Below are 23,959 nucleotides of genomic sequence, written 5' to 3'. Positions count from 1 at the left end.
GTCCCACAGTTCACTGAATTTCAACTGTTTATGATCTTTCAGAAATCCATGATATATCCTTCTGGTTTTATAGCTCTGGACTTTGGTTTTCATTTGTGGTTTCATTGTGACTGTCCCCTTTTCTTCTGTGACCCTAAATAGGAATAATCTTACTAGATTTATGGACTAAACTGATAAACTGCCTTGTGGACTGCCAATCCTTTGGAGCTGCTTTGAAGCTCATAGAATTTCACTAGAGGCAGATCAGCAGGCAAAGCTAAAAGCTGCAGGCTTTTGTTTTAGGTGTGTTCAAATTCTTACAAGGGAAGAATGATGTTAGGCCTAACATGAGATACCCATCTGGGACTGGAATAGGGGAGAACAGAAGTCAGGGAGAAGTGCTGCAGAGAAAAAAATACATAACTCAGACTCAGTCATAAGAGGGGGAAGGATAATATGGGGTCATAATTGTGAAAGTAGAAGTGTGAAGTTGCTCAGATGTGCTGATCCACAGGAGAGAAGGTGATCAACAATGGCCCTGAGAAAGGTCACATCTGAAATTTAGTACATGCAAGTTGGTCCAATATCTTACCCCTGGTAGTTGGGATTCCTGGATTTCATTTTCCACATCAAAGTAGCTTTGAAATATCAACAAGGACCATAGGCTTCAGAGAATGGGGTCATGGACTACAGCAGGCACCTCTGATTACTTTTTCACTCCTCTTTTCAGAGCTAGAGAAACAAACGCTGGAGATTGGCCAGGAGGGCCCTGCTCTAGAAGTATCCAACATAGATATTTCTTACATAGAAGGTTTCAGGCTTAAAAGTTTGCAAAAAGGAAAGATCTTTTAGGTGATGGGGAATGGGGCATAGAATAGAAGCAGCCTATTCCAAAAGAAATTTATTTGTCTCAAAAAGGTCTGGAAAAAAAATAGTGGGATTTTTTGTTTTTTTCTTTTTTTAAATTTACCGTCAGAGATGGTAACACAATAGATTTACCACTTGTTCCTATAATCAGTGAGTGAATACAAATAATTAAAAGAATACTGCCTATTTTGTTGAATAACTTTGAAGACTTCTTTGTGTATTCCATAGCCTAAGGTCATAGAGGGGAGATTTGTGATTAGAAAATAAGAAAATGACAAAAGACAAGGAAAAGCAAAATTAGAGATCCACAACTGAACAGAAGATGATTCGAAAATTACTGAGCAGCCCTCTTTTTTTCTCTTAGCTATTCCAAATATTTTAATAAAAACTCTCTTTAAGGCATTTAAAACACTGGTTTGTGTGGAGAAATTCTGTTGGAGAGAATGCAGAATGCAGGTAGCCACAGAGCTGAGTAACTTTCTTGAATTGGGGCAGGCTCTGAGAGACCACTGTTTTCTAATCAATTTGTGCTGCTCTGTAATCTCATATTTCTCTTCTTTTGTGTCAAAACTCAATCCTTTTTGGTATCTAGGTTTATAGAGGCTCTTCTTCGTGAAGTAAGCAGCAATAAGATGATTGGAATTTTTACACTGGAAAGGTTAACCCTGGTAGAGGAGGCAATGACAAATTTCTGATGGGTCCTTCTCAGAGGAACATAGTTGGTGGTTGGAGGTCCAGTCACCAGTAGCAAGTCACTAGCCAGCTGCTTCAGGAAAACCACTGGCTTGCTTCTGTAGCAGTCAGTGAGCATGATGAGAACCATGCCCACGGTGAGGCTAGCTCAAAGTCTCCTCATATGCTGTCTGAAGGCTTTTTGCCATGACTTAGCAGCTTTCTAGGCTAGTAACTGAAGGCTTTTCGGTATGGTAATATCTAGGCTTTTTTCAAATCTTTACCACATGGACTCCTCCATTCTTATCACCACCTACTGACTTTGAGATAGCAGCAGGCATTTTCTCCTTCTCTTTCCTTTCAATATGGGTTTTTGGTGCAGCTTGTACATGACACACAGGGAACATATTGCAGACCTGAAGGATCTACTGATCCCTCGGGCTGGGATTGGGTCTGACTGCAGCCACATCTTCCTTGTTATTCATCTTTTTTTATTCCTTTCTGACTTTATTTCCCTTTGGTTACTTTGGGGACTTTTGTCTGCCATCTTGAGAGGAGGGAAAGAGCTCCCTCATTCTATTGTGGTGTATACTCCTAGAACTAGAAAAAGGAATATAAGACAAAGAGACTATCAATCATTTAAAGCATTGATGAAGAAAACTTGAATGAACTATAACCCCATATAATTTGACAATCATTTGTCTCTGAAAGGAATGAATCAGTCACTAACTATTTTACCAGCAAAAAACACTCATTCATGAAATATTTATCAGACTCCCAAGTTACAAAACACTGTGCTGACATGAAAGCCTTGTTTTCAAGCAGTTATATGAATGAAAGTCAAGGAGTGCTACAATAGTATGACAAGAATAGTGAAAAGTCTCAAGATGATGTTATACAAGGAGAAGATGAAGGGAATGGGGATACTTTCCCTTGAAGAAGAGAAGACTTTATAGTTGTTTTTGAGAATTTGAAAGTTGCAAGGAGCCCCAACAACCATCTAGTCTAACCTATTCAAAATGGAACTCATCCTATAACATTAGCCTCCCTTTGAAGACTTTCAGGTAGAAATGGAACTCATGGCCTCTCAGAGCAATCCATTCTACTTTTGGACAGATCTAATCATTATGAAGTTTTCTTCATTACATCAAGTCTACATTTTCCACTTTGCTCATTATTCTTGGTTTGGCCTCTTTACTCATTCTTCTTTATTATTACCTCATTATTATTTCCTCTAAATTTTCCTCTAAAATTTTCTTCTTTATTCATTATTCTCGGTTTAACCCTCTGGGGCCAATAGGTATAGGTAATTATGCCTTACTTTAATGGAAATTATTCATTCCCCCAAAGCACTGAATTAGGCAAAATCATGCAATAAAAACTATAGAGCTTATGGGGAAAATAAGAGTTAGGGGCACAGCACTCAAAAACTTTGTCAGTAATACACACAAAAAAAGATAGAAACTAAATAAGAAAATCTAGCACAGTTCTATACATATTAAATGGTTAGGAAATACATAAATATTGCAATAAATAGTGACCTTGTCTCCCAAAGGCGGGCTGCTACTTGGTGTATGCCCCAGGCTCCAAGAGTAAGTTGGACAGGTAGGTCTTGAGACTGAAAGTCAAGGCATAATGAAATGGAGTTGGTGTGGAGCAGTACTCTTTGTTCACAGCTCCTGGGGGACCAGAAGATATACAGTGAACATAGCACTTTATCTTGACACAGACCAAAGCTTTGCTTGTGGAAGTGGGTATCTGAAGGGGTGCAGATTGTGAGTTGTTATGAAGTGGTACATTTTTCTTCTCTTCATGAAAGAAATCCATGAAAAACAAACTCAGAGTTTGCCAAATGTTCCTTTATATAACAATAGCATTGGAACAAATTTACATTTTCAAAATATTGTTCAAGCAGTCTTATCCCTTCTCCATGTGACAACCCTTCAGATTGTTAAAAACAGCTATCATATGTCCCATGAATCCTTTTCTCTTTTTTTTTTCTTTTTTTCTTTTTCTTTTTGGAGGAGTGAAGGTAGGGCAATTGGGGTAAAGTGACTTGCCTAAGGTCACATAACTAGTTTTTTGTGTTAAATGTCTGAGGCTGGATTTGATCTCAGGTCTTCCTGATTCCAGGGCCAGTGCTCTATTCACTGTACAACCTAGCCGCCCCTGATGAATCTGTTTTTCTCCAAGCTAAACATGCCCATTTCCTTCAACTCATCCTCATTTGTCAAGGACCCAAGGCCCATCGTGATGCTGATTTTGCTCCTCTAGACATTATCCAGTTTGGGAATGTCCAACTTCAAATGTGGAGCCCATAATTGAACACTGTACTCCAGGTGCTGTCTGATAAAGGAAGAGTACAATAGTCAAACCAAGTGGAGCTGCTGATGAATAGAGAATTTTCATAAAGTTTTGAAAGTGCAGAGTACTTAGTAACTGAAGGCTTTGTGAGGAGGTTGTTGCTTCACCCTCTAACCCTCTGATCAGAGGGGGAGAGACAACTCAGGGAGTTGAGGTGTATCAAAAACTGAGTCAATCAACATAGTGATGAAATCTCAGGTGATCACTTATACTAGATGAGATATGACATTCCAAGGAATGGAGACCAAGCAGAATTGCTCATGGAAAATGGAGTTTGGCTTTCTTTTCTTTTTCTTTCTTTCCTTTCTTCTTTCTTTTTTATTCCTTCCTTCCTTCCTTCCTTCCTTCCTTCCTTCCTTCTTTCCTTCTTTCCTTTCTTTCTTTCTTATCTTGGTAGAGAAAAAAAAAACAAAGAAGTAATAGGACCTTTGTTTGGGGTGAGGGGGATGATAATACTCTACAAGAGGGAAAATAAAGCTACTCAACTCTTAGTTTTTTTTTCTTTGTTTCTCTAGCATCAGTCATCGCAGCTAAAGTCCTACCTTTTATAACAAGTCTTTTCCAATCCTTCATAATCTTAGTACCTTCCTTCTGCGACTACCTTCTCTGCTCCAATTATCTGTTATATATCTTGTCTCTACATCATTGTGTGCATGTTGTTTTGGGAATTAGACTGTGAGCTCTTTGAAAGTAGGGTTTTTTTTTCCCTTCCTTTTGTATCCCTAATATAAAGTAAGCTCTTAATAAATACTAATTGACTACTTGCTTTTCTGATTTTTCTGTAAAGGAAAATGACCTTTACATTAGAACTGTAAAAAAATGACACAAAAAATTGCTACTTAAAACAAACGTGCGTAGGAGTGGGTGGGTGAGTTATAAGAGACAATCTACTTACCCTTGATGAATTCAAGTCACGTGGCCCAGATGAACTCCATCCTAGGATCCTGAAAGATCTGGAAGATATCATTGTTGAACCACTGTCAGTGCAATTTTAAAGGATCACAGAAAATAGGAGAGATGCCATAAGTTTGGAAGAATGGTGGAGATTTATATCGTCATGACTTAAAAAAAAAGAAAGAAAACAAAAGAGCAGAGTTTGCTAATTACAGGCCAGTGGGTTTGAATTTTATTTCTAAGGAAATGATTCTGGAATGAGTCAGTAAAGAAATGATTGGAGAACACCTAGAAAGTGATGCAGCGATTACTGGGAACCAGTGTAACTTCATCAGGAACTCTGGTTATGCCAGACTAACTATGTTTTGCTTTTTTTTAAATTCAAATTACAAAAGAAAGAGATGAGACAATGATGTGACTATAGTTGACTCAGATTTTAGCAATGCTTTCAATAAAACCCCGTTTTTGAAGAATTGTGTCGAATTTCTTTGTAGATTTCCTTTATGTCTTTGTCTTTTGTAACAGAGGCTAGGAAAAAAAAATCATTGAACTTCATATCTCCTTTTATTTTTAAGTAATGTTCTTCACAAGTATCACAAGGAGAGATGACCTAATTTTTTTTCTGAAATGTTGTTTCCTGTTACATTTAACCATACAATGAAAACAACTTTACCAACTCCTTCTTTGGCCTCACAGATGAGAACCTGTGAACCATACTTCCAGTAAGCTGTATTTTCCTTAAATCTTCTGGTTTCATTTAGGATGACAATGCTAGTCAATTTTAATATGATTTAATTATTTCAGTAGTCCATAATCTCATTGGACTTTGATACACATGTAATGTACCAAAACTTTATTGTACCAGAAGTTAACATTCATTGACATTTTAAACACTATGTGATTCTTAGACCCTTTTCTATCTCTCTGCCATCAACACTAAAGAAATGCAAAGGGGTTTTATAGTAATAAAAATGTAATATGGAATAGTAGAAAACTCTGGACTTCAAATGAAGGGCTCTGGATTGAAATCCTATCTCAGACACTTGATTGGACTATGAGAAAATCACTTAATCTCACACAGTTTCAGTTTTTACAATTTTTAAATATATTTAGTATTTTAACCTTCTCCAATTACATGTTAAAACAATTTTTGATACTTTTTATTTAGATTTTGAGTTTAAAATACTCTTCCTTCCTCCCTCTCCTGTCCCCTTATTTGGAAGGCAAGCAATTTGATATAGCCTATACATATGAAATCATGGAAAATATATTTCCATATTAGTCATGTAATGAAAGAAAATACAGACCCCTCCCCCCCAAAAAAAGCAAGAAAAATAAAGATCAAAGAAAAGTATGCTTTGATCTGCATTAAGAGTCTATTTGTTCTCGCAGCGTCCAGGTGGCACAGTGAGTAAGAGTTCTGGCCCTGGAGTCAGGAGACTCAGGATCGGTTCCGGCCTCAGATACTTAACACCCACACAAAATAACTGACCATGTAACCTTGAGCAAGTTACTTAGCCCAATTGCTTTAATAAAAAAGAGTCTATTGCTTCTTTCTCTGGAGATGTATAGCTTTTTTCATCATAAGTTATTTGGGATTGTCTTGGATCTTTGTATTGCTGAGAGTAGCTAAGTCATTTATAGTTGTTCATTATACAATATTGCTATTGTTATGTACAATATTCTCCTGATTTGCTTCATTTCACTTTGTGTCAGTTCAACTCTTTTTATAAATTTAATTAATTTATTTTTAGTTTTCAACATTCACTTCCATAAGCCTTTGTGTTTTACATTTTCTCTGCCTCCCTCCCCTCCCTGTTCCCCAAGACAGTGCAAAATCTGATATAGGCTCTACATATATATTCTTATTTAACATATTTTCACATTAGTCATGTTGTAAAGAAAAAAAAAATAGAACAAATAGCAGGAACCACAAGAAAGAAGAAACAAAACAAAAAAAAGAGAGAGAGAGAAAGTAAACAGTATGGTTTAATCTGCATTCAGACTCCATAGCTCTTTCTCTGGATGTGGATAGCATTTTTCATCATGAGTCTTTTGGAGTGGTCTTAGATTCTTGCATTGCTGAGAAGCGTTAAATCTGTCAAAGTTAGTTATTGTATAATGACTGTTACTGTGTACAATTTTCTCTTGGTTTTTCTCACTTCACTCAACATCAGTTCATATAAGTCTTTTGAGATTTTTCTAAAGTTTGCCTGGTCATCTTATAGCACAATAGTATTGCATTACATTCATACACCACAACTTGTTCAGCCATTTCCCAATTGACAGACATCCTCTCCACTTCCAATTCTTTGGTACCACTAAAACAGCCACTATGCATATTTTTGTACAGATAGGGCCTTTTCCTTTCTGTTTTTCACCTCTTTGGAATGCAGACCTAGTGAAGATTGTTGTTATTTGTCTTTTGTTCTTAAAGAGAATCATGACATCAGGAAGGTGACTGGCAGGTGAATTAGATTTAAGTAATGGAGGGCTATGCCAAGTGACCAGCCTCACTTTCTCCTCTGAGTTATTTGAGTCCAGTGGCAAAACAGAGGTCATGGTGATTGGAGATTACCCATATGCTGTGGGAGACCTTGTTATTTTTAAGCTAAGGTCTTTAACAGTTCTCAATTTGACTATGGCAAAAGTCATTCAATGATTAAGCCTAAGTAAGAAATAAGCTAAAGAATGGACTCTTTTACCTAGTTAAAAAACAATCAATCTGGGAGGGGAAGGTCCTCAGGGTTTCTGGCCAAAATAGAAACAATTACTATTTATATTCACTATGAGCCATCAGGCCAAAGCAATGACCACTAAGTGGGGCTTAGGCTAGAACCTATTACTTGTCAATCAATGAGATCCTGAGTAAATTGAGTTTAGGCATTGTCTTTAGGAAAAACAAAAACAAAAACTAATAGTAAACCTTAAGATACTTTGCCAGGTTTCAATCATCAAAATTTCTATTCCTTTGGGGAGAGCACTTGCATGTAAGGGTATGGACACCTTATGTGGACAGAAGGAAGGGAAAGAAAGGAAGGGAGGAAAGGGAAAGGAATGGAGGGTAGGGAAGGGGAGGATTTAAGTGAGGGAGGACTGTGAAAAATTGCCATTCTCACTTTCTCCTCCAGAGTCATCTGGGTTCAGTGGCAAAATATGGATCAAGACAACTGGAGATGTTTATCCCCCACCCTAGTAGTGATCTTGCTTGGTTAATGGGTCTCCATGGCCCTTTGCAGGTAGTTCCAAATTGCTCTCCAGAATGGTTGAATTGGTATACAACTTCACCAACAGTACATTGGTGTTTTTTTTTTAATTTTTCCTCATCCCCTCCAACATTTCTCATTTTCATTTTCTCTCATATTATGTAGAACACAAAAGAATGAGACAGAAGATCCCCCAGAATAAATTTGGAAGTGGATTTTATTACCACAGGATTGCCGGGGTCACATACGCAGATCTGACAGTGAGTTGGCATGGAAAATGTGCTGGTTTTTAAAGAGATTACAAAGTCAGGTTACGTAAGCTGAAACTACGATCAGTGATTGGTCAGTGTATATATGAATTTTCCCACACCATCGAAGGTTTTCCCAAAGCTGAGGGACAGGGAACCTAGAATTGACAGATATGAGGAATATCTGGTAGGTGGGGGGCCAGGGGAGGGAAAAGAATGGAGCAGGGATTTTATCTTAGGCTGAAATTCCTGCTCAGGGATCAATTAGGGGAGGGAAGGGTGCAGTTGTGCTGAAATTCTTGCTCACAGATCAATTAAGGAAGGGAAGGGTGGAGTTGTGCTCAACATTCCCCACTTTTCTTTGTAGGTGTGTCAAACCTTTGACATGACTGGGGCCACATCATCCAGCTTATCCAATTCTTTTCCTAAAGGATTCTAGTCCCTGACAATTAACATTTTAATGGAATTGACTTGACAAATTGTAGAAAGCAGTTAAGGAGACAGGGTCCTACAATCAGGGATATGGTCAGGAGGAGGAGAGAACCAAGCAAAGCTGATACCGATACTGTACTGCTACTGTAGTGAGCCAGGGGGATGTCCTGAACAGGGACTTATACCGATTCTTAGACTTTTCCAACTCCCTTTGTCTATTAGCAATATTCTGGCGTACCAACTTCAGACTCTCCCGCACCACTCCAGAACTGTTTGCATAGAAGCAACAAGCCTCACCAAGGGCTGCACACAGGCCACCCTATTTAAGAAAAAGAAGGTCAAGACTTCTGCGGTTCTGGAGAACCACCTCTGCCAGAGAGTCCACCTGTCTTTCCAGGGCTGAGATGGACTGCTCTATGAGGAAGAGGTGGATATTTACCTATGTACTTAAGGACTGATAGTTGGCCTCCCCCTAATGAAGGCTGCCATCCCTGTCTCTGGAGAACCCACAAGGCCCAAGCCCACTGAGATGGGAATGAGGAGTGGTACTGCCCACCTTCAGTGGTTGCTCAGTTGCCCTTCTGGAAAAAAGTAATGCCAACCTTGTTCACCTGGGAGAAGGGTGACCCAGGAAAGAGTTAGTGATTTCATCGTTTAGTTCTTCCCGGATTAGAGGAAGAATGGGTGGTAGTCTTCCAAACATAATTTCAAATGAAGTCAGTCCTAATTTATTGGCAGTGCATCTGCTTCTGAGTAGGGCCAGTGATAGAAGGGTGAGTGACACAGGATTCCTGGGTTTCCAGGACAAGCTTGGTGAGAAACTCCTTCAGAGTCCTATTCACCCTCTCCACCTGCCCTGAGCTCTGAGACTGATATGCACAGTGTAATTTTCAAGTAATCCCTAAAGCTTTTGCTATTGCTTATGATATTTTGGCTACAAATGCTAGTCCATTAACTGACCCAATTCTCATGAGGAAGCCAAATGAAGGGACAATTTCATTAAGAAGTTTTTTTGCTACTATTAGGCCTGTTTCATTTTTCACAGGGAATGCTTCTACCCACACAGAGAATGCATCCACCAATACTACCGTGTTTCCCCTATAATAAGACACTTATTAATTTTTTTTGGAAAGAAAAACACCAGAGGGCTTATTTTCAGGGGAGGGCTTATGTTATCCTGCCTCAGCTCTCCTCCGCGGCACTGCTCTCAATGGCGCCAGCAAGCAAATCACTGGGGAAGAACAGGATGACGCACTCACTGCTGCAGCTCTGATTGGATGCAGCTCGGAGCGCGGCGTGCGTTTCATGGAGGGAGGAGCGGGGGGGGGACGGTGCATACAGAGGGTACCATAATGTAGCGTGTAGCACAGGGGATCACTTTCACTACAGTAGCAATCTCAATAGGGCTTATTTTCGGGGGAGGGCTTATTTTAGAGGAATCTTACACAGTAAGGGGAGGGCTTATTTTCGGGATAGGTCTTATTATCGGGGAAACACGGTAGGAGATACCTGTAGCCCTACACATGTGGTTTTATCTCAGTGAAATCGACCTCCCAGTGTTCCCCTGATCCTCTTACTCTGATACCTACTAGTCCTATATATTTTTTCTTTTGTATTTACCCATGCACATGTTTTACAGAGACTTACAATGCTAGAAAGGTGCTCATTTAAATCTCCTGGGGATTCACAATGCTAGACAGGTACAGGTGTTCATTTAGATGGGGAATATAGTAACTTTCTGTTCAAGGAGACTGAGTTTTATTTCCCCCAGGTGAGTTTTTAAGTAAAAACCTTATCCATTCCCTCTCCAGAGCCCCAGGAATTGGCGATCTCCTGGGAGGAGCCACCAACCTAACTCCTCCTTTTTCCCTTTTGATTAATGGGCAAAGGAATCTTACATTTAGAATAGGAGGGAAAAATGAGTACAGTGGGAGTTTCCATAAGGGAACAGTTAGGGAAAGGGAAGACACAGCAGCTTGGTGGGTGGCCAGGCCTGCCACCAGGTTCCCAACCACCTCTGAGGCAACACGCACTTGATGGGCTGGACAATGAATGATGGAAACTTGGGAGGAGAGCCAGACAGAGTCAAGAAGAGATGGGATTTTGGCCCAGTTCTTTATAGCCTTGCTGGCTGCTGTCAGGAGACCGAGTTCACAGTAGATAGGAGCGTGGACATGAGCTGTGGTGAAGGCATACTGGCTATCACTGTAAATGTTAGCTGACTTTCGCTGTAAGAGGCAGAGGGTCTGGGTCAGAGTGAGGAGCTCGGCATGTTGGGCAGAGGACCCAGAAGCGAGGGGGATGACCATAGGACTGAGAGAGATGGGGAGTACACTACCCCTGCACCAGCCCTGCGTATCCCTGGCCATCAGTGAAGAGACTTAGGTCAGGGTTCTGCACGGGTGTGTCAGTGAGATTAGGTCTTACAGCCTGGACCTGATCAATGACCTGAATGCAATAGTGGACAACTTGGGAGGGTGGACTAGGTTCAGGGTCAGGGAGTAAAGTGGCAGGCTTAAGAAAAGAGGTTTTTAAAAAAGTCAGACAAGGCTGATCTAAGAGGAGTGCCTGGTATTCAGCCACTGAATCTAAAGGTTTGGAAAGATATGCAACAAGGCGGCACCAGGGCCCCAGGGTTTAGGTGAGGACTCCTTTAGCCACCCCATTAGATTCAGCAACAAAAATATGGAAAAGCTTGGAAATATCAGGAAGGGCTAAGGCAGGTGCTGAGGCCAAGACAGCCTTAAGGGTATCAAAAGACTTTTGCTCTCTGCTGGACCAAGAAAGGGGCCCAGCTCCAGGAGTGGCAGAATAAAGAGGTTTCGCAATTTCTGAAAAAACCCAAATCCAGAGCCGGCAATAACCTACTGTACCCCAAAATTCTTGAACCTTTTTTTTTCTTTTAGTCTTTGGGGTTGGTAAGTCTAGAATAGTTTGGATTCAGGAGTGGTAAAGGGATTGGGTGCACCCTGAGAGAATGTAAGCAAGATAGGTGACCTGAGATAAACAGATTTGAGCTTTCTTAGAAGAAATTCAGTAACCCAAAGACTGCAAGAGAGAAAGAAGGTCAGAGGTGGGAGATAAACAAGCACTTTCAGTAGGTGCTGCAAGGAGGATGTCATCAACATACTGAGACACAATGTAAAGGGGGAAGGAGGCTAAGGGTGTCCGGTGAGAAAATCCCTGGGCTGTCAATCAGTGAATGCTAGACCCTCTGGAGAGTGGCAGGCTTTTTTTTTTCTTTTCTTTGCCCAGAGGGCATTCATTTTTCCAATGGCCTAATTCCTTATAGTAGGCACATTGGTCCCTTGCAAGAGGGGGATGGCCACCACGTGGTATGGTGCCCACTCTGGCACCTTGTTTGGGAGTCTGCTTAGTATGTACCCCAGAGGAGTTTTTGATGTACTGGCTGAACCTCCCATGTTCTAGGATGAAAAGACAGACAAACAGTATACTATTATAAACAAATATATCTTCCCAGTGGAAATCAGAAAAGCTTTCTTGAAGGTGCTCATCTGATAGCTACTTGAATACCTGCTTTGCAGAATAAAAACGGGGAGGCTTTAAGAAAATGAGCTCAAGACAAAACTTTATGAACATAGGACACATAAAGGACAGACAAACAATAGTCCCTACCTGCTTGTTCACCTCCAGCAGATTCTGAACAGGAAGCAAATGAGTTCAAGCAAACATAGGATACATAAAAGTAGACAAACAAACATTAACCAGATGACTGATGGGCAAGAGGCCTGAAGTCTCAAGCTTTGCCAAGGGAGGAGATGCCCCCTGCACATAATGACTATATGTAGCCCTCCCCCCTCCAGGAAACAGGAGAGAATTTTAAACAGGACAGAATTTTACTCACCCCCAAACTGGAGGTCCTAGATCCATGAGAAGGCCGAATGAGGAGCAAGTCAAAGTCGGGAGGCAGGTGCGATCTTTCCCCCCTCAAGACTTCGGGCCCTGGAACGTCCTCAGGGGCTAGCCCCCTAGGGATCAGGGCAAGCAGATACCTACCTCCTGAGGCTGAGCTTTTCTTATTCGGGGATCTTTGTGGTGCCATGGAAAAGTACAGATCTTGCTAGGGCCTCCAATCATATAGAACATAAAGGAGCTAGGAAGAAGATCCCTGCTAATAAATTTGGAAATGGATTTTTTTTTACCGGGGGACTGCCGGGGTCACATACCCAGATCAGACAGTGAGTTGGCATGGACAACGTGCCAGATTTAAAGAGATTACAATAGTCAGGTTAAGTAAGCTGAAACTACAAGAAGTGATTGGTCAGTGTATATTTGAATTTTCCCATGCCCCTGAAGTTTTTCCCTAGGTTGAGGGACAGGTAACCTAGAATGGGCAGAGATGAGGAATATCTGGTAGGGGGGAAGGGGGCAGGGGACTGGGAAGAATGGAGTCAGGATTTTGTCCTAGGCTGAAATTCCTACTCATGGATCAATTAGGGGAAGGAAGGGTGGGGTTGTGCTGAAATTCCTGTTCACAGATTATTTAGGGGATGGGAAGGGTGTAGTTGTGCTCAACATTATTAGTCAATTTGATAGGTATGTGATGATAGGTTGGAGATGTTTTTATTGACATTTCTATAACTTGAACTAATCTAATCTAATGGTGATTTAGAGAATTCTTTCATTTGACTATAGATAACTTTGATTACTGTATCAGAAAACTGCCTATTCATTCCCTTTGACTATTTATCAGTTGAGGAATGTCTCTTGTTTCTACAAATTTGAGTCCGTTTTCTATATATTTGACAAATGAGGTCTTTATCAGAGGAGTTTGCTGTAATATTTTTTCATAGTAATGGTTACTAATTGTGTGTTTACCTCCTTCCTATTTCCCCCATTTCTCCTACTCTTTTTCTCTCCTTTCACCCTATCCATTCTCAAATGTGTTTTGCTTCTGACTTTTACCTACCCCACTTTGCCCTCCTTTCCATCAGTCTCCCCTCTCTCTACTTTCTTCTATCCTCTCCCCCTCCTATTTTCCTGTATGGCAGCATAGTGAGATAGATTTCTATACCCGACTGAGTGTGTGTGTGTGTGTGTGTGTGTGAGAGGAAGGTTCACATCTACTCCACCTCCCTATTCCCCCATCTTTCTCTCCACTGTAAAATCTCTTTTAGTCCTCTTTTATGTGAGATAATTTGCCCCCTTCTACCTTTCCCCTTCAATTTCTCATGGTACATTCTTCTTTCTTACCCCTTCATTTTATTTTTCAGATAATCATCCCAACAAATTCAACTCATACCCATTCCCTCTGTATATGCATTCTCATTCTAGCTACCCTAATAATATTTCCCCATGTAGGAATGTACATTCCTCTTTGAAACTCTCATGATTTCTCTTTCCTGTTCACCTTTTTATACTTTTCTGAAATTCACATTTTCTATTCATCTCTGGTCTTTTCATCAGGTAGACTTGAAAGTCCTCTATTTCATTGAATACCTCTTTTACCCCCTGAAGGATTATGCTCAGTTTTTCTGGATGGATTATACTTTTTTGCTTACTTCTTTTGCCCTGTGGAACATCATGCTCCAAACTCTCTGATCCTTTAATGTAGAAACTGCTAAATCTTGTTTTATCATGACTTGGTTCCATGATATGTGAATTGTTTCTTTTTGGCTGCTTGTAGCATTTTCTCCTTCATATGGTAGTCTGGAATTTGGCTATAATATTACTAGGATTTTTCATTTGGGGATTTCCTTCAAGAGGGCATCAGTGAATTCTTTCCATTTCTATTTCTTCCTCTTATTCTAGAAGATCAGGGAACTTTTTCCTTGATAATTTCTAGAAATATGATGTCTAGGCTTTTTTTTCTTTTATCATTGCTTTCTATTTTCTATGTCTCTTTTTCCAATGAGATAATTCATATTTTCTTGTTTTTTTAATTGTTTTTATTTTATTTTGTTGTTTCTTGATGTCTCATAAAGTCATTAGCTCCCATTTGTCCAATTCTAATATTTAAATAATTATTTTCTTCAATGGATTTTTGTACTTCTTTTTTTCCCTTTTGCCAATTCTGCTTTTCAAGGCATTCTTCCCTTTATTGGATGTTTGAGTGTCTTTTACCATTTGATCGCTGTTGTTGCTTTTCTTGTTTGTTTTTACCAGTAGGCTGTTTTTTTAAGGAATTTTCTTTAGGATTTTTTGTGCCTCCTTTACCAAGATGTTGACTTTTATTTTCATAGTTTTTTTTGTATCACTCTTATTTCTCTTCCCAAGCATAGGGACCATAGCCTGGGACCAATTTACATTTTTCTTTGAGAATTCAAATGCATGAGTTTTGACTTTGTTGTCTTCTGAGTTTATGTTTTGATCTTCCCTATCACCATAGTAACTTTATATAGTCATAATCATTTTCTGCTGTTGGTTCATTTTCTAGACTATTTCTTGATTTTTAACTCTATGTTAAAGTGGAGCTCTGCTTCTGGAGTGGAGGAGGCAGTCCCAAGCTTCAGTTTTTTTGTGCAGTTGTTTTCAGATGTAATTCTGGGGACCTGTAAGTTTTTGCTTCTTCCAAAGTGATATAATATAAGAAGATGTGTTTACTACTCTCCTGTACTGTGCACTGGTCTCTGAGCCTCTACAACCATGCTTTTCTGCCCTGGAACTGTTACCATCATCCTGTTCCCCTGTGGTTACAAGTTCTGCTTTGCTAATGATTCTCCTTGCCCTGGGACTGAGACCCAGATCCAAGCATGGACAATGCAACAGAGTCCTTCCCTCGCTGCCAGCAAACTGACGCCTGTAATCTCTTTCAGACCAGTTGTCTTAACCTCTTAATGTCTGTGGGCTGGAAGGTCTGGAAATCATCAGTGCTACATTGGTTCAGTTGCCCCCAAAGTCTGCTCCCAGTTTGCTGGGACCCAGTCTGCATTGGCACAGTCAGTGGTGGAATGTACTCCATTGTTGCATTTTGGTGCAAAAGACCTTTCCTATTGATTTTCTAGGTTGTCTCGGGTTGAAAAATTGTTTTCCTCCATCCTTTTGTGGGTTCTTTTACTCTAGAATTTGTTTAAGGTTTTATTTAAAGATATGTGATGGACTTTGGGGAGGAATTCAGGCAAATCCATTCCTTTTCTTTGCCACCTTGACTCTGCTTCTCTTAATGTTTCTTGAACATGACATTCTATCCCCCATTATCAGGACTTTTTATAGGCTGCCCCCTACTTAACCTCTGTCACTTAGAATTCCTCACCTTCTTTAAAACTCTGTTGAAATTCTTTCTTCTACAAAAGGCCTTCCCTGATCTCCCGCAACTTCTGATGTCTCCCCATCTCCTTAAATTACCTTGTATATGCTTTGCATATATATAAACTACATTTGTTTTCATATGTATACAAGTTAGGTTTCTGAAAGGAATAGAGAAGGAGCATTTGGATAGAGAAAACTGATAAAAATCCCCTTATGAAGAGACAGTCACTAAGACAAAATATTGAGGAGAGAGATGCAGACTATTTTGACAATAAGATAGAGAATTACCCCTCAGATGAATGTAATGAAAAGATCTATTAGAACATAGGGAAATGATTGAGGTAATGTGGCTGTAGAGTATTAGGAACCATTAGTCCATTGACATGTATTCGATTTTAGTGTTTTAAAGGTTATGGCTGACATTGTAAATCAAATAACTTTTTGTGGGGACTACAGGAAGTTGATATGAGGACTACTGGATTTGTACCTGACAGAAAGATAAACTTCTTAAATTTTACTTCATAAGGTTAGAGGTGGGCCAAAGTCAGTATCTGGTTAGTTCAAGGTCAACATTGGGACAAAATGAGGCACTCCCAAATCATTGAACATTAAAAAGAGGAGGTTTGCTTGACAACAAGACTATGGAACAAGAATAGAGTAGCACTTTGCTTCTCTGGACTCAATCCCAACCCCACTTTCTTTCCATAAAGAAACACTGTGTAGGGCATGGTGACTCACATGGTTTTCAGAAATTCACCAAATTGTATGGGCCTAGTCTTTATATGGTTGTGATTTTTTATGCCCTCAGGTGATTTGGACATTGCATCAAGAGAGGTTGAGGTCAATCAAGTTCAGGGATAACTTCATTGCTTTTTAGGAAAAATTAATTCCTATTGTGGGGAAAGGGGAGAACCCTGGACCTATCATAGTCACTGACTACCAGAAAGTTTTCATTTAAGATGTTAGATGTTGTTAGGAAGAAAGTGAAGAACCTATTTTAAGAAACTACAGAAACAGAAAGAAGCAGGAGAGTTAGCTAAATACAGGAGAAGTCAGGAGAACCCTGGGACCAGAAGACATAGAAGGCTTCTTTCCAAGAGAGGTAACTCTTCAGTTGCTTTGCTGGTTGAAGATTGATTAGAGAAAGGCCTGCTGAACCCTATTACTCTTTGATGAGCCATATGGACTTCCTTTTGCCACCTAGAGGCAAAGGTAGTGCCCCCAGGGTGCCTGTGCTGGCCCTCTACTTCCTTCCATAACTGGAGAGGGGGAAAGAGGAAAGACACATTTTCTCCCAATGTATTTTGTTGTGAGTTGTGTTTTACTATGAAAATAAGTTTGAAATTGATGTGTTCAAATGCAGAATCCACTGATATTTGCAGATATGAGAAGCCTGGTAGTTTTCTGGCTTAAGGAAAGCACTTGCCACAATTTTTAAGTAACATTTTCTCAGGACTCTGTTAAAGGTGCTATGAACTTGTTACTGCTTTGTTGGTTTGAGAGCAGAAGAGGGGTGTCATTGTCCACCAGGAGAGTGGTAAGGAACAGAAGGGAAGTGATCAGTGGAAAGTGACTCTATGCACTATAAATTATTCCTTGAGTGTCCTTGGCCATCAAGGCCTGCAATCCATAAATGTAACTTGCTCCAGACATATAAATACACCTAATCATTTGCCTCCACAGTAGGTTCATATATGTGTCCACTTTTCCCCCTCACATGCTGTATTAATTGATGAGAGTATGTGACCCAGGTTCATAAATAGATTGTTGTATTATGATGATTCCTATCTTTACCTCCTATTGACTTAATATTATGAAAATTATTGTCTTTTTATTGTTTAGAAAGTACGTTATTTTATGAGTTGTGTCTTATAATTTCAAGATTCATGATGGAAAATTTTACCCACATCCAGAGAAAGGACTATGGAATCTGAATTTAGATCAAAGCATATTTTTTTAAATTTTTTTTTAATTTTTAATTTCTCAAAGTTTTCCCTTTTGTTCTTATTCTACTTTAACAATATCACTAATGTAGAAATATATTTAATATGATTACACATGTAATACTTATATCAGATTGCTTGTAAAATTGGGATGGGGGGGCGGCCAGGTGGTGCAGTGAGTAAGAACAGCGGCCCCAATGTCGGGATGACCTGGGATCGAATATGGGCTCTGATACTTAGTACCACACCCAGAAATAACTGGCTGTGTAACCTTGAGTAAGTTACTTAACCCCAATTGCTTAAAAAAAAATTGGGATGGGAGAGAGACGAGAGAGAGGGAGGAAAAAAATTTTGGAACTCAAACTCTTATAAATAATAATATTGAAGACCATCTTTACATGTAATTGGAAAAAATAAAATATTAAGTGGGGAAAAAAACTCTTAGAGACTGTTTTTTGTATAAATGAAATATAATTAATGGGAACTCAGAAAATACACTGACAAGTAGTAGGAATATTTTCCAATCTCCATGCCCACCATGGAAATCAAGATGACTCCTAGTACCCTAAGAGAAAGTAGTAAGCTATGGAAGATAGTTGCTGTTCTCTGGGAATGCCAGACATACCAGTATATGGGAAACTTGAGTGAGTGAGGTATCAGCTAATCCTAGGCTACACATATTCTTTGTATAAACTTGTAAAACATCTCTCCAATGATTAAGTTACTGGTGCAATGAATAGACTATAGTTTTTGAAAGCAAGAATTTCTGGTTTGAAAGCAAGAAGGCTAAAGCCTTCTTCAAGTACTTACCTACTGTATGTCCCTGTGCAAATCACTTAACTTCTCTCTACTTTAATTTCCTCATCTGTAAAATGAGGGAGCTTGGGGGGCGGAGTCAAGGTGGCAGAGTAGAAGCAGGACCTCCCTGCTGCTCTGGCTTCCACCTTCCCCAATCCATGTAAAAAGGGGACTCCAAACAAACTTTGGAGCTGCAGAAAACACAAAATGACACCGAGAAGCTAACCTCCTACTGAGGACAGCCCAGCAGGCCAGCAAGAATTGGCCAGCGCAGTGCTATGGTAGCCAAGCCCAGCCCCACACTGAGGCTTTAGCCCCAGGGCAAGCCTGACCAGCCACCAGCCAGAAGGACTAAAGATCAGCAGCAGCTGTGGCCGTTTCCAGATTTATCAACACATAGATGAAAAGGATAAAGTGAGAGGTCAGTGCAGTCTGGACTTTAAGACACAAGTAAGTAGGAGTGCATGGCTTTTGCCTCCAGGGTGAGAAGCCAGTGAGACACTGGCACAGCCAGCCAGCTACACATGGCAGGTTCAGCTCCTGGCCTGCAGAACGTAGGGAGACCAAGCACCAGTCTGAGGATTAATAGATCTTCCTTTAACCTTTTTGGATTTGGATTTCAGTCTAGGATGGAGGTCCTGGGGTGTGTGTTCAGCTTGCCAGAGCATGTGGAGACCTCAGAGAGGGAACCCAAATAATACCTCAGGCAGCTGAGAAAATCCCAGCTTTGGGACGAAAGCCCCCATGTCTTGTGGCAGAATCCTACTGTGGCAAAATGCCCAGGGGTCAAGTGATTGAGGGAAGACATGACCAGGCAAAGGAAACAAAGCAGACAGAACATTCCAACATTGGACTCCTATTTTGGGGACAAAAAGGAGCAAAGCATGGAACAGGAGGAAGACAGTGAAGTCAGAACTCCTGCACCAAAAGCTTCAAAGGAAAATACCAGCTGGTTTCAAGCCATAGAGGACTTAAGAAACACATGAGAAGTGTAGGATAAATTGGGAAGAGAAATGAGAACAATGCAAGAAAATTATGAAATGAGAGACAACAGCCTGACTGAAGAAAATAACACGTTAAAAAATAAACTAACTCAAATGGCAAAAAAGGCTCAAAAAGGCAATGAGGAGAAGAATGACTTAAAAAACTGAATGTGCCAAATAGAAAAAGAATCTCAAAAGCTCAATGAGGAGAATCATTCCTTCAGAATTAGATTGGACCAAATGGAAGCTGATGACTTTATTTGAAATCAAGATGCTGTTAAACAGATCCAAACAAATGAAAGAATAGAAGACGATGTGAAATACCTCATGGGAAAAACCACTGACCTGGAAAATAGATCCAGGAGAGATAATTTAAAAATTATCAGACTACCTGAAAGCCATGATCAAAGTAAGAACCTAGAAATCATTCTCCAGGAAGTTCTCAAAGGAAAGTGCCCCGATGCTTTAGAACCAGAGGGCAAAATAGAGGTTGAAAGAATCCACCGATCACCTCTTGAAAAAGATCCAAAAAGATAACTCCTAGGAATGTTATAGCCAGGTTCCAGAATTCCCAGATTAAGGAGAGAATATTACAAGCAGCCAGGAAGAAACAATTTGAATATTGTGGAAACACAATCAGGATAACCCAGGATCTGGCACCTTCTACACTGAGGGACTGAAGGGTTTGCAATATAATATTCTGGAGGGCAAAGGAGCTGGGATTAAAACCAAGAGTCACCTACCCAGCAAAACTGAGTATCATGTTTCAGGGGAAAATATGGTCATTCAGTGGAATAGAGGATTTTCAAGCTTTCTTTCTGAAAAAAACAGAGTTGAATAGAAAATTTGACATTTAGATACAAGAAGCAAGAGAAGCATGAGAAGGTAACCTGGGAAAAGAAATCATAAGCAACTTATCAAAGTTGAGAATAGAAATATGTACATGAGGGTATATGGGCATATTAATACATATGTGAATATGTATGTTTACACGTATACATAGATAGGGGGCACAGGACCAATTTAACAGGAAGGGATGATACTTAAAAGGTGAAATTAAGAGGTGAGATAGGAATGTAATGAGAGGAGATGGGGAGAGACAGAATGGGGTAAACTATCTTATACAGAAGAGGCAAGGGAAAATGGTTACAATGGAGGGGAAAAATAGGAAGGCAAAAGGGAATGGGTCAACCTTATTCCCATTGAATTTGGCTTGAGGAGGGAATGAAATACACACTAAATAGGATATCTCACCCTACAGGAGAGTGGGGGGAGGGGGAGGAGAGTGGGGATGATGGAAGGGAATGCATGCTTGGGGGGAGGGAAGTTGGAAGCATCTGCTTTTTAAAAAGAAATGGGAACAAAGTAGAGAATTGAACAAGTTGGATGTGGGATAGGAGGGAGGGAAATATAGTCAGAACTTTACAATATATCTACTATGTTATTGTTTTGTATTAGCCACACATGTTACAACCTATACTGAACTGCTTATCTTCCCAGTAAGGATGGGTGACAAAGGAGGAAGGGAATGATTCTGGAATTCAAATTTTAAAATCAAATATTTAAATATATATATATATATACACTATTATTAATACTATTTTATATGTAATTGGGACATAAGGTATACAGACACTGGGGCATAGAGATCCACTGGAAAAGTTGAAAGGGGTATGGAAAAAAATATGGGAGAGAGAAGATTGGAGGAGAGGATATCCTGTGGGACTGCTATTTTGGGGCGGTGGGTAGGGGAAAAACGGGGAGAAAATTTGTAATTCAAAATCTGGCGGAAATGCAAAATGTAAATGAGAAGTTAATAAAGCTTTTGAAAAATAGAAAAAAAATGAGGAGAAAAATACCAAGCTCAGAAAGAAGTTCATGTGCTCTTTTTAAGGGCAGAATAGTAACTATTCTTTTGTTCTCCAGGGAAAGAAAACAGATGTCCATTTCCAGGTACAAATAGATGAAACAGAAAGATGGCCTCCCTCAGATTGGGGATCTTCTTTATAATAAAATAAAATAAAAAATCCTTAATATATAAAATAATAAAATAAAATAAAACCTTTTTGGTATACAAAAATAATAATAATAAAATGAGGGGCTTGGATTAATGCCATCTAACGTTCCTCCTGCTTCCAAATTCATGATTTTATGATCACAAAATTTAAATAAAGTTTCAAATAAAAAAAAAGTTAATAAGCACAAAGTACAAACTTTTGGTTGAAGCCAGGAAATTGCTTTGCTCTCTGAAACCAAGGAAAATTTAAACTGATGCATATATTTGATTTAAAACAACCAACTAACCAACAAAAAATGACTTTGGAGCTGAGTTAATAGATGCCTGATTTTCAGAGTCAAATGATTATGCCCAAAAGAGTAGAGTTGTAATGAGAAAGGAAATGTTGACAGGCTATTTACGATGGAGACCCTGTGTGAATGCCAGGATAAAAAAGTCACTTGTTTTTTGCAATACATTTTTTTAAACACAATGAAGTTATCATAATTAAGCAGATGGTAAAGGGAAGCTTTCTATTAATCCTATTCATTTCTTGACTTTTTCTTGTTCTGATAGTCCAATGGGTTTCCTTGAGGTGGGGTGCTGCTAAAATACTACATCAATTAATGAATCAGTCAATCAGTTCATATAGGAATGAAGGCAGCTAGCAAAACCACAGATGTAATTCTGCTTAGAATGCCCTTTAACAAGGAAATTTTTCACCCATTCTTGGCATCTCTCAAATTTTTGCTTTATGTGTTTCTCTGTTAAAATATTTTCTAGAATGTCTTTAAATTAGATCCAGGCAAGAGAGGTTTCTCCATAAGGTGAGGGATGGCTGCTCTGGTATAAGGCCAATATTTATTCTCCTGGTACCTGGCCCCAAAATGCAATAGGTCTTTAATTGGAACCCTCATTAAGACACAAGATGTCTAGAGGAGGGAGTGAGCCAGTCAGCCATGAATGAATTCCTCTGGCCAGGGTTCCTTAGCCCCAACTTGATGAATTACATCCTCTTATCTGTTGCAGTTAATGAGGGAAAAATAGTCACATTATTTTCCTTTTTTTCTCTGGAGAAAAAAGTTAAGCAACTTTCCAAGTCAAATAAAAGGCAGGGAGGCCTCTCAGCCATGAATACCCAGCTGCACTCAAAAGGTGAAGAGCTTGTCTTCTCACTGAACAGCAGGAAGGGCTATGACATAAATAATTGCCCCTTAGAAACAAAACTTGATCAAGAACTCTATGCCCTCTTCTTTTGCCTGGTTGACAGTTCAGGTGACTTAGGGCCCTCCTCCAGTTATAGACATGGATGTTCTAGAAAGTGATTGTCCATTTGTCTATGACCTAGAAGGAGAGAAAGAAGAGATAGGCATCTTGAGATAATAGAATCATAGGATCATAAATTTAGACCTGGAAGGAGCCTTAGAGATCATTGAGTCCAACACATACCACTGCCCCTTTCCCATTGTATTTTCATAAATGGGCCAAATGCCTAAGGTCCCATGTGGAAAAGGGAGACAAAAAATTTTATATATTAAATAGTAATATTTATATAGTGCTCTAAGGTTTGCCAAGCACTCTACATATATTCTCTCCTTTGATCTTCACAACAACTCTAGGAAGTATATGCTATTATTATCTGCATTTCATAGATGAGTAATCTGATGTCTAGAGTCAAAATAGCTTGCTCAGGGTTACGCAGCTCATAAGTACATTTAGTCAGAGAAATTGTGATACAGAATAACAACTCATTATTCCTGGAAACTCAGCTCACTTTCTGAATATGTAAATTTTATTGTATGTTTTGCATAGGTCACTGCTATTGGGCTCTTTGGCACCTGTGGTACAGTGAAATCTGAGGCCAACATGCCTAAAAAGAAGAAACAGAGAAGGAAATTTCATTGCGATCTGTACTTCAGGGTGCTAACCCTGTTTTCCTCTGCTTGCATGAGAGAACATGACTTCTGTTGGCTAAGTGTTCTTCATTTAAGACCTCAGCCCTAAAATTTTGGCAAGATAATAATAGCTAATCTTTATATAGCATTTACTATGTGTTTTACAATCATATTTTCTGATCTCACAACAGCCCTGCAAGGTAGATCCTCTTCTCATCTCTGTTTTACAAAATGAGGCTAACAGGAAATGAGATCCCTAAGCGTCACACAACAAATACGTGTTTGAAGGCAGATTTGAACTCAGTTTTGGAGAACACTAGGCTGCTGTTCCACTGATCTGCCCACGAGATAAGTTGCTTGTTTTTCAGATTGTTACCTTTTATTACAAACTGTGTTAATTATTTCACATTTCCAACTCTGGCATACAATGGTGTATAAACAAAATTTTAAGTAGAAGCAATACTCTCTATACC

General features: G+C 39.5%; 1 pseudogene; it reads right to left on the bottom strand.

The window, feature by feature from the left end:
- Window positions 1–1,249: 1,249 nt before the first annotated feature.
- Window positions 1,250–10,971, bottom strand: LOC138147438 (large ribosomal subunit protein eL6 pseudogene; annotated as a pseudogene).
- Window positions 10,972–23,959: the final 12,988 nt, after the last annotated feature.

The sequence above is a fragment of the Petaurus breviceps genome, unplaced genomic scaffold (genome assembly GCF_028583685.1).
Source record: "Petaurus breviceps papuanus isolate PSGF00001 unplaced genomic scaffold, PetGlider_PUasm1.0 90792, whole genome shotgun sequence".
Lineage (NCBI taxonomy): Eukaryota > Metazoa > Chordata > Mammalia > Diprotodontia > Petauridae > Petaurus > Petaurus breviceps.
The sequence above is the reverse complement of the archived record's forward strand: the minus strand, read 5'-3'. Positions and strand labels throughout refer to the sequence as shown.